The following is a 10792-nucleotide window of genomic DNA, read 5'->3' on the forward strand; positions in this document are numbered from 1 at the left end:
CACTTCATATAATTCACTTTCAAGCAAAATAGAGAGCTATTTCAAAACTGAGTATAATAAAACTTCAAATAATTCAATATGAAACTTCATTTTCTTACTTCCTAAATAAGAAGCTAGACAGTATCAAATCTTTCTGGAAGCCAGCCAGAGAACTGATGTGAGGAGATTAGGAAAAGCACTAGACAGATGTCTGGACATCCAAGCCTGAAGGACAATGTTGTCCCCTACCCTAATGTTCTTGACTTTACACACTGTGTGTGGGGCACCTCACCAATAGATAAAGGGGGGCAAAAATATATGCAAACACTGGAAGTCAGATCTTCAAAAAGGTCTCCTTGCCTAGTGATACATCCATCAATTCTGCTATTTCTAGTCTGAATCCTCAACCCAAATATCTGGGCCAGGGCACCAAGAGTAAGCAGAAACTAGGATCCACTGTACTTCTCTCAAAACTGAAAGTAATTTGAGGGCAGCAATCAGGTCTTGCTTTGTTTTTATGTTCTCCATAGACAGAACACATAGCAGGTACTCCAAATTCCTGGAAAAAAAATGATTGAACTTTGGGATGAAAGGCAGCTGCATAAATATAATGATGCTATCACAGCTAGGTAGCCTACTCAGTATGGTAACTCTACTAAGACCCTAATTTTATCAAGAGCTGATTTTAATTTATGTGAAAACCAATTTAAGGTGAGTCTTTAAGGCCTTAAGAAAAGTTATTCTTGTGTTCAACTGATTCTGATTCAGGCATCGCTATTATTACTATACTGACAATACCATTCCTCATTGCCAGCTTACAGCTATCTGGAAGAACAAAGTCCTAAAGGTCCATGTAAGCAGGCAACATTTGACCTCTCAGTATAGCATGATCCTACTTCCAGAAAGGAAACCCAGATCTAGAGAAATAATGAGTTATAGAAATGATTCTTTTAAATCTACTGCTGAGCTCGCTTTCACTAGCACAAAGAATTACAAAGGAAACTAGACAAACAGATCAACAGACACCACGCAAACAGTACCTTTAACTAGATTTAGTAAAATCCTTAATTGGGGGTGGGAGGGAGGGGAGGGTGGGTGATGGGTATTGAGGAGGGCACCCTTTGGGATGAGCACTGGGTGTTGTATGGAAACCAATTTGACAATAAATTACAAAAAAAAAATCCTTAATAAAACAAACAGGAGACCGCTAAATACCAGATAAATACCTCTAGAATGAAGAAAACCTGGCCAACAACATTAAACATATTAACCTGGCCTTCTAAAAGAGAATACTTACTTGGAATAAAGCAATGACTCTTACCTTAACAAATAAACAGAACTATTCAGTCTCTACAGATGGCATTTCAAGGGACAGGTAACCTCAGTAGAGGCATCTACCTCATAAAGCTAAAGCTCTAAGGAAATGCAAATTCCGGGTATAGTGTTTTTCCAGTCCTAGTACTGTTTGAGAATCTTATACTGTTTTTTATCTGTCTTTATTCTATGATTTTAAACAGTTTGCCAAACATTTAAATATAATTTTTTATAGTCCTTAGACTCCAAGTTTGTCCATGGGACAACAGCTCCAAGTTTATAATGGAGCTGCTTAGACAATCTGATAAATTCATCTCACAAGCAATTTTTCAGCAATCTGTCCACTCTAAAAAGCAATATCCATCTGTTTATATACTGAAAGGTACCCGTGAACTCAGAATTTAACCCTCTGACATACTCTCAATGCTCTAACAAAACTGTTTCTCCTTCCAGAAATGAATTCTTAAGTCACTTCCATAAAACCAGAAATTCATACTATTAAGAGGTAAAAATATCATTCAAGATTATCTAGTCCAACCCCCTTGTTTTATTTTTTTTTTAATTTTTTTTAACGTTTTATTTATTTTTGAGACAGAGAGAGACAGAGCATGAACAGGGGAGGGGCAGAGAGAGAGAGAGAGAGACACAGAATCCAAAGCAGGCTCCAGGCTCTGAGCCATCAGCCCAGAGCCCGACACGGGGTTTGAACTCACAGACTGCGAATCGTGACCTGAGCTGAAGTCGGACGCTCAACCGACTGAGCCACCCAGGCGCCCTAACCCCCTTGTTTTAGACAGGAAGACAGATCCCAGAGAATATCAGGTAATTACAAGTTACATGACTTTGGCAAGCACCAAAAAGCCTATTTCCCCCAGTGGAGCAACACTGGGCGTGTCAGAAGAAGAGCCAGATGTGCACTTTAGTCAGTGGAGCACTTCAAATACATATGTCGGAGCCTCAGAAACTCTAAGTATTTGGGGTACCTGAGTGGCTCAGTCGGTTGGGCATTCAACTCTTGGTTTTGGCTCTGGTCATGATCTCGCAGTTCATGGGTTCAAGCCTTGCATCAAGCTCTGTGCTGGCAGCATGGAGCCTGCTTGGGACGGACTCTCTCTCTCTCTCTCTCTCTCTCTCTCTCTCTCTCTCTCTGTCCCCTCCCCAGTCACGTGTGCGCACTCTCCCTCTCCCTCTCCTTCTCCCTCTAAGATAAATGAATAAACATTAAGAATGAAAGAAAGATGGCACAAAAACAGACACTCAGATTAATGGAACAGAATAGAAAACCCAGAAGCGGACCCACAAACATATGGCCAACTAATCTTTGACAAAGCAGGAAAGAATAGTCAATGGAATAAAGACAGTCTCTTCAGCAAGTGGTGCTGGGAAAACTGGACAGCAACATGCAGAAAAATGAACCTGGACCACTTTCTTACACCATACACAAAAATAAACTCAAGATGGATGAAAGACCTAAATGTAAGACAAAAAGCCATCAAAATCCTCGAGGAGAAAGCAGGCAAAAACCTCTTTGATCTTGGCCGCAGCAACTTCTTACTCAACACGTCTCCGGAGGCAAGGGAAACCAAAGCAAAAATAAACTATTGGGACCTCATCAAAATTAAAAGCTTCTTTCTGCACAGCGAAGGAAACAATCAGCAAAACTAAAAGGTAACCAACAGAATGGGAGAAGATATTTGCAAATGACATATCAGATAAAGGGTCAGTATCCAAAATCTATAAAGAACTTATCGAACTCAACACCCAAAAAACAAATGATCCAGTGAAGAAATGGGCAAAAGACATGAATAGACACTTCTCCAAAGATGACATCCAGGATGGCCAACTGATGCATGAAAACATGCTCAACATCACTCATCATCAGGGAAATACAAATCAAAACCACAATGTAATACCACCTCACACCTGTCAGAATGGCTAATATTAACAACTCAGGCAACAACAGATGTTGGCGAGGATGCAGAGAAAGAGGATCTCTTTTGCACTGCTGGTGGGAATGCAAACTGGGGCAGCCACTCTGGAAAACAGTACGGAGGTTCCTCAAAAAATTAAAAATAGAACTACCCTACAACCCAGCAATTGCACTATTAGGTATTTATGCAAGGGATACAGGTATGCTGTTTCAAAGGGACACATGCACTCCAATGTTTACAGCAGCACTATCAACAATAACCAAAGTATGGAAAGAGCCCAAATCTCCATCGATGGATGAATGGATAAAGATGTGGTGTGTGTGTGTGTGTGTGTGTGTGTGTGTGTGTGTGTGTGTGTGTATAATGGAGTATTACTCGGCAATCAAAAAGAATGAAATCTTGCCATTTGCGACTACATGGATGGAACTAGAGGGTATTATGCTAAGCGAAATTAGTCAGTCAGAGAAAGACAAATATCATAGGGCTTCACTCATATGAGGACTTTAAGACACAGAACAGATGAACACAAGGGAAGGGAAGCAAAAATAATATAAAAACAGGGAGGGGGACAAAACATAAGAGACTCTTAAATATGGATAACAAACAGAAGGTTACTGGAGGGGTTGTGGGAAGAGGGATGGGCTAAAAGGGCATTAAGGAATCTACTCCTGAAATCATTGTTGTACTATATGCTAATTTGGATGTAAATTAAAAAAATAAAATAAAATTTTAAAAAAATCAAAGAAAGAAAGAAACTGTAAGTATTCAACCACAATCTCTCCACCCCTAACCCTGTAGAGAGAGCAGTGGTCAGCCTAAATGACCTTCTGGAGATATAAAATAGAACCTAGTGATATATTCCACACTTCCCCCCATCCTCCAATGAGGTATGGCCATTTATTCACATGAAGGTCCTTAAGAAGTGAAAGATAATAAAACTGAAGGAAAAAAAAGGGAGGGTTATAGAAATGGAAAAGATAACTAATGATACTTGGACAGATGCCTATGTCTAGTTATTCATTTAAGCAGGGTGGGGAAGGTGACCAGAGAAGGACCTCAAAATTAATTTTTGCCCCCAGCTCCCACCCTTTGGGTCTTTATAGAATTTCAGGGAGCTCTGAGATTATTTTATGATGAAATGGCACCAGAAAAGGAAAGGCAAGACCGCAAGCTGAATTAACAGCAGGGACCAGAATGAATAATCTTCGGGCTCATGACTAGGCTCCCAGTTTATCCCACTGTCCCCTCTCTCTAATCCTGAGAGTCTAAGAGCAGTACCCCATCTCAGGTCTGAAACTTTCCTTATAATACCTAATGGGCAGTTGTAAGTCAGCAGATTAACATTACTGCTGTCATCTTCCCCACTCCAGTTGTACCTTTTATACCTCAAGATAAAATTGAAAAAAAAAAGTTTTTATAGACATTCATATGAAAACCCTCCTATCTTTACTCTTACCAGCCCCCCCCCACCACTGCCTAAGAAATGGGAGAGAAGAAAGAAAATGCCTCTCTCCAAGAGATATATTATCTAAATCATCATCTAGAATCCAACAAAAATCCCTCTTGGTCCCTCGGCATCTGGTCCCACCCTGACCAGCCGCACCCTACCCTCTGCCTCCACCACTGTTAGCTAAACTACTGAGACCTGCTGCCTTTCTGGATGCAAGCTCCTGTTTTACTCAACTTTGTTTTCCCAGTGCCTAGCAGGTAGTAAACACAAGTGACTTAGAGAGGGCCACAGTAGCACATGGACAGAGCAGTACCAAAGGACATTGTCTAAAGAAAATGTAAGCTGTTCTTGGCTTAACATAAGCAACCTTCAGGATTACGGAGGGCCTGGGTGTCTGATATCTTAATATTTCCCCCTTTTCTAAACTAGTGTTGGGGCACCTGCGTGGCTCAGTCAGTCAAACATCCAACTCTTGATTTTGGCTCAGGTCATGATCCCATGGTTCATAATTCAGGCCCTGCATCTGGCTCTGCACTAAGAGCACTGAGGGTGCTTGGGATTCTCTCTCCCTCTCTCTCTGCCCCTCCCCTCTCACTCAAAATAAATATATTAAAAAAAAAAAATAGAAAAAAAATAAACTAGCGTTTACATCACCCAGTTTAGTCAGGAATAGTTACCAGATGTGTTGCGAAATATCTCTCCCTCACCCATGCCCCCACTCCCACCCTCCCCATGGAGAACTAGGATCAGTAACTAGAAGGTAAATGAAAGCAGATGTAGGACCCTGCATGAGAAATCCACCCTCTCTCTTGTGTCCGCACCTCAATAATAAGCATCCTCATCTGTACAAGTGCACCAGGTAGAAATCTAGAAGTCATCCCTGATTCCTTGCTTACTCTCCACACCAATCATCTTTGTGTCTCATTCACAATTCCTTCTACACACACATACACACACACACACACACACCCTTCATTGGAAACATCATCTCCTACCTGTATGTACCATAACAGCCTCCTCCTAACTGGTCTTTTTTGCCCATGGTACTCTAGCCCTCCAATCCAGTCCCCAAACAGGTAGCCAGAGAGCCTTCTAAAATGCCCAGGGGAGCATGGCCCCCCCTCATCTCAGTTTAAAGTTCAAACTCCTCAACCTGGGCAACAAGCGCCTTTCATGACTTGGCTTCTGCTCTACCTACTGTACCAGTCTCCTCTCATCTCGGGTCACATCCACCCATCTTTTGTTTTATGATCCATTCAAGAATCTTGAGAAAACTGAGAGATGTATTTAACCCCTCTGGGTCTGTTCCTCACCTATGGAGTGGGAATAATAGTATACTTCTCAAGGTGGTTATAGGAAGGAGTAACACATGTTAAATGCTTAAGAGTATAGTACCTGATAGATACAGTAAATGGCCAAAAGTCTTACCTATTACCACCACCATCTCTAAACTTGCAATTCCTTCTGCCTAGTCTTATCTTCTCTCCTTAACTCTCCAAATCTTGTTTCCTCCTGCCTCAGGTCTCTCTGCTTTTCTTGAGATCTGAAGAAGCCTCCAAGGCTGGATAAGTAACCATTTCTCTATGCTCTCATAGTGTTTATCCTATTCACAATACTTCTCACACGGCCTGTTTCCTTGCCTGTCTTCCCCACGACACTATATAGACCCAAATCCCCAAGGTTAGGACTGTGCATGGCAGATGCTTAATAATTTTCCTGTAAATGAAAAACTTTCCGACAATGAAGTGTCCAATGAAACCGAATCTCAACAGGTAGCCAGAACGGGACTTTAAAGTTCCTCAACTACAAGATCCTACCCAATAAACAATTCAGCACATTCTGACATTATCACACTCAGGGGTTTGGACTTAATACATAGGCAATGCTAAACCATCAGATCTTTAAGGAAAGTGCAACATGCTCAGATCTGTTTGCTGCCCTACTAAACCCATCTCTGGAACACCTCCCACTCCCACCCCCTGTAGATATCAGGACAAAATTCCAACTACCCTTCACAAACACCACATTCTACCACCCCACCATCTCCCAAACACATAGAACGGGAAAAGGTCAAACCAAAGAGAATTCTGAAAGGCTAAATGCATTTAACTCCATCTTAACTACCTGCAAACAAGGAGTATCCATAAACACCCTTTAGGAAACCAAAGCTAATCCCTCTTGTGTGACTATATACAAAGAGGAGGGCAAAGAGAGAGAACATTTCATAAAGGTAATCCATTTAATCATCCTCTGAGTAGTTCTGATCCGAGCTGCTGTCATAGCACTGCTATTCTTGATCACTGCAGCCTGATATGCCCAAACCCTGTATAGTCAGAAAGGCAGGTGCAAACAAGGCAAGTGAAGAGCCCTCTGGGTTCTATTTCAAGGGTAAGAGGTCACTTTGGAAGACACAAAAGAGGCTAGCACAGATCTCCAAAACAGGCTTCAGTGATAGAGGAAAAGGGGGGAAGGAGCTTAACCAAAGGTACAATCAGGCTTCTGTTCCCACTCTGGGGATGCATACCACACCCTACTGCCAATCAGGGTTGATCATTTTGCATTTACAAAGCACCCTGAGGTCAAGGAAGGCACAAAGAGTGCCAACTTTGCCAGTCACAAAAGGACAAAATATGTATAATCCCACTTACATATGGTACTTAGAATAGTCCAATTCAGACACACAAAATAGTATGGTGGTTGCCAGGGGCTGGGGGGAGATGGGAATAGGCAGTTAGTGTTTAATGGATACAGTTTCAGTTGGGGAAGACAAAAATTTCTAGGTAAGGATAGTGGTGATGGCTGCATAACAGTGTGAATGCACTTAATGCCAGAGAACTGTCCATTTAAAACTGGTTAAAATGGTAAATTTTATGTCCCGTGTATTTTTACAAAAAACAAAAAAACACCCACACTGGCTTTAAAGTTATACTGTCTGCAGTTATCAATTACATGATCCTGAGCAAGTCATATAACCTCTCTAAAGCCTATTTCTTCCTCTGTAAATCAGGGATAATACCTAATTCATAAAATTGCTCTGAGGAATAAATGAGATACCCCACAGAAAGTCCTTAGTCCAGTACCTGGTATATGGTAAGTACTTAATGTTAGCTATTATTTCTACTACTGCAATAGACTTTCACGGCCATTTCTCACAGCTCCCACACAAGCCTGTTGAGTTTACAGAAAAGGAAACAGGTTCACAGAGTCACAATAAGTGCCTCAATTTATTATGCCACATCAAATCCTCTGCCCATGAAAGGTGTCCTGCCCTTACCACTTGTTAATCTGGTGATTATAAGAAAGGCAAGTACCCCAACCTTGCTGTGTCTCCATTCTCAATTACAGCTGTAAAATGGAGATGTAAAGCAAATTCTAAGAACTCCCTCACAGAACTGATTAGAAATGAAATCAGATGATTCCAGAAGAGTACTATAAACCATAAAGTACCACACAATAAAAGTAATGAGAACTGGTACACCTGTGCACAAAACCTGACCTCCTTTCAATGCAAAACCTGAGGCATGGAGAGTGGCTGGAACTCAACAACTTCCTCGTGATTTCAATTTACTCAGGATTCCTGGTCTTAAGGCCTGCCTATGTAATTTACTGCTCTTTCAAAAGGTGGCAAGGGATTGTAGAAATATAACTACTACTGGACTGGGAATTCTAGTTCCGATTTGTCACTAAGGCAGTCTGTGAATTTAGACAACTTACTTCCCCTTTCAGTGTTCAATTAACAGGGAAGAGGGACAAGGCAAACAAAAAAGTTGGACCAGATAGTAAGACCCCTTCCAGCTCCTACATACCACAAGTTCTAAATCCAGAATTTTGGAAAAAGGAGGGCACAACAGACCTCCAGACTCTCAAGAATTAATGCAAACATCAGGAGACTCTTTCAAAATGTAGCCTACCTGATTTTGACACTTCCCACACCAGGATCAAACACACTGGAAAACTAGAACACTAGTCAAAGTTAATTTTAGTTCGCTTTTATCCCTCTTGGTCTTACCTGAAAATAGGGGAAATAAAACCCTATTTGAAGGCAGAGAGTTGAAGCACTTGACTTGAGCCACTTCCTGCTTCCCCTCCCCCAACCAGGAGCTATAAATCTAAACACTATGGAGAACACTCAAGGTTTGGGGGGAGGAACATACTATAAACAAAATGGATAGCCCTCACTGTTGTAATGACTCAAGCCTTCCTTGCGCCAAAATCCCAGAGAATTTCAGTTGTACCTGAGATCTGGAGTCCCCTACCTTCATCAAATTCTAACGGGCAATACTAGCAAGAAATCCACAGTAATTTCCTTTCCCTCCGACCCCTCATATCCCCAGAATGGGATTTCATCCATAGCATAGTGGACACTAGCCTAGAAGTCAGGGAAAACGGAGTTACGTCTCCAACGATGTGACCCAAGGGTAAGTCAAAATCCTCTCTGCACTAAGAGATTACACAAGCTCACACTTAAGAAATAAGTAACAGGTACTAGTACCAAGACTTTACACTTCTATGACTACTATGATTTGCAGCACATTATTTCACCTCCCTGAGCCTTGTTTTTTGCTTTTGGAAAGGGGGATAACCCCAGAAGGCCGTCATGAGCATTAAATGAAATAGAGCTTACAAAGTTCCTAGTCAAGTCCATTAAATGTTACCTGTTGGTATTAAACACTTCTCTCACATATTGGTTTCCTAAATCCACAAACATGCTGCGAGGCGACTTTCTTTCCCAAATTTTACGGAGGGACAAACTAAAGCTCGGCTGCACACAGAGGGCTGCGTGAATTGCGGAACACTGCCCCAGCTCGAGGACCGGTTGTTGCTCCTCTCCGAGCCCCAAGGTGTGCAAGGAGCCCAGGAACGGCAGCGGCGGGGGCCGCGGCGGCGCTCAAGCCCGGGGGGGAGCGAGGCAGGGCCAGTTCTGCGCACCTCGGGGAGCCCGCAGACCCAGCCGGATCGGGCAGGAGAGCCAGAAGAAGCCGGGGCCGGAGCCGGGACCGAGCCCGCCCAGGCCTCCCCGGCGCGGCCTCCGCTCCCTTCCCTCCTCCCCTCGCCGGGTGGGGCGGGGCGCGAGCACAAAGACTCCAACTTCCGAGCGGGCGCGGGCCCACCCCGCCAACTCTTGGGCCAGGCCCGGCCCGCAAGGGGGAATCGGCCAGGGAACGCCAGGCGGCCAGGGGCAGGCGAGGATGGGCCGGGCTAGCGACCCGGGGCGGCGGGCCCGGGGATGGGGAGGAGGTGCGGGCGGAGGGGGCCGGGAGTTACTCCCGCTCCTGGGACGCCCAGAATGGCCGAAAAAAGAGTTTCTAAAAATAGGCAGGAACTCGAGTGAAGAGGTGGGCGGCCGAAAAGGAAAGAAGAACACTCCCCCGCACCCTTAAGGAGACGCCCGTGGCCCCCACTCACCCGCGCCAAGAGGTCTGGAGGAAGCCGCGCGGCGCGGAAGGAGGCGGTGCCGCCGCACTCGGGGGCGGAAGGGAGGGAGCGAAGGAGGAAGAAGGCGGCTCCGGCCGCGGCGTGAGGAGCTGAGCACACGCGCGGGAGTCGCCCCCGCCGCCGCTACCGCCCCCTCAGCTTCTCCCGGCTCAGCCCGCCCTGCGCCCGCGCCGCTCGCGCGCCCCGCCGCACTGACAGCGGCGCGAGCCCCGCAGCCGCGAGTCCTTCCCTCGGCCGGCACCACTGAAGCGCGCGGGAGTGGGGGTGCCCTGAACGGTTTCCCTAAGCTTGGCCCCACCCGCCGCTCCAGCCCTGGCCCTGGGCCTTCCCTCCACGCCCCTGCCTCTTTCTCCAGGAAAGGACACCGAGACCCAAGCGCTGAGTCCGCAGCCCCACCCTGACACAGCCCGGCTTCCCGGGCGCATGGGCTTTCCCCACCCCCTCAGCCTGGCTTTGGAAAGGTCCAGAGCTTCGGCGGGGAGAAGAGGCAGGCGGAGCCAGGGCGGGGCCTGACTGAGGGAGGAGGGACCGAGGAGGGAGGCTGGAGAGGCGGAGCTAAGGACTGGAAGAGAGAGACTCTGCTACACCAATAAGCGAGCCGAAGGCGGGGCAGGGCTGAGAGGGTGGTGAGGCCGGAGACAAGAGAAGCGCAAGGCAGGTATGGAAGACCGTGGAGGCCGCG

The 10792-nt window shown here is 45.2% G+C and overlaps 1 protein-coding gene across 8 annotated transcripts in view; it reads right to left on the bottom strand.

The window, feature by feature from the left end:
• RALY (RALY heterogeneous nuclear ribonucleoprotein) overlaps positions 1-10483 on the bottom strand; it is an 86276-nt gene extending 75793 nt beyond the window's left edge. The window contains exon 1 of one of the 8 annotated variants that reach the window (XM_023251316.2): positions 10081-10483. The gene's annotated coding sequence lies outside the window, so the exon portion shown is untranslated. Of the gene's footprint in view, positions 1-9329; positions 9720-10080 lie in introns of those variants that run through there. The other 7 variants (XM_019826628.3, XM_019826623.3, XM_019826629.3 and 4 more) reach the window with 7 other exon arrangements.
• Positions 10484-10792: the final 309 nt, after the last annotated feature.

The sequence above is a fragment of the Felis catus genome, chromosome A3, assembly GCF_018350175.1.
Source record: "Felis catus isolate Fca126 chromosome A3, F.catus_Fca126_mat1.0, whole genome shotgun sequence".
Classification (NCBI taxonomy): Eukaryota; Metazoa; Chordata; class Mammalia; order Carnivora; family Felidae; genus Felis; species Felis catus.